Source organism: Cynara cardunculus, assembly GCF_001531365.2.
Source record: "Cynara cardunculus var. scolymus isolate 2C chromosome LG 1, CcrdV1, whole genome shotgun sequence".
Lineage (NCBI taxonomy): Eukaryota > Viridiplantae > Streptophyta > Magnoliopsida > Asterales > Asteraceae > Cynara > Cynara cardunculus.
In genome coordinates, this window is record NC_037528.1 from 21,390,669 (window position 1) to 21,391,628 (window position 960).

Below are 960 nucleotides of genomic sequence, written 5' to 3' on the forward strand. Positions count from 1 at the left end.
AGCGGCAGAGGTGGAAAGAGGACATCTTAGGATGAGCGAAGTGTCTCGCATTTTGGGGCTATCAAGATGCAAATCAACTTCAGAGGATAGATCTTCAACGTCTACAGAACGATCAAGGCTGATATGCTATACACAGTAGACGACTTTCCAGAATATGTCATTTGATAAACCTTCTGTACCAGTTTTTGGCTTATGCAACACAGTTTTGTAATTCAGTTTTGTAATTCTTTTCATTATGTAATTCTTTTTAGAGGATGATCTTTTATCTYCTCTTGTAATTCTTTCAATTAAGTCATTTCTTGCATTTAAATTTCCAATTTTACTTTTTCATACTAAGGGGGAGATTCTTAGCTCTCATTTCATTTAATGTAAAAGTATGGAAAGATGTTGACAGAAGAGGTTCTACCACAGAAGACCACAGAGGACCAACAACAAAAGATGTTCAAATCACATAAGTGAAGAGTGACAGAACCTCTGTTGTCTATCACAGAGGTTCTAGAAACTGGTCCTCTGTAAACAAAGCGTACAAGTCTATGAAGATAGAACCTCTGTTGTCTATCACAGAGTTTCTGGAAGATGATCCTCTGGAATCAAGTGCTCTCAAGTCACATCCCGCAGAGCCTCTGGGATGGCTCACAGAGGGTCTGCAGTTTTATCTTCTGTGAAGAACTTCTTTAYWKTTTTACTTAGGTTAGTTAGCTGCTCGTGCTTATCACGTGACTATGTTTTTAATCTGCTTTATTTTGAACGGCTTAGATGAATTTGTACCTCTAGGTCATGTCAGAAAAGCCGTTAGGAACGAGTATAAATAACAGCTTAGGCCTTTGTAATTCAGTGTGCTTCCATATTGTATTGTTAACATTTTCAATCAATTGAAAATCATTTGAAGCTACTCTCTCATTGTTCATCATTCATCAACTGTGTTCTTCATTGATTGTTTACTTTGTTTGTTCTTATTGT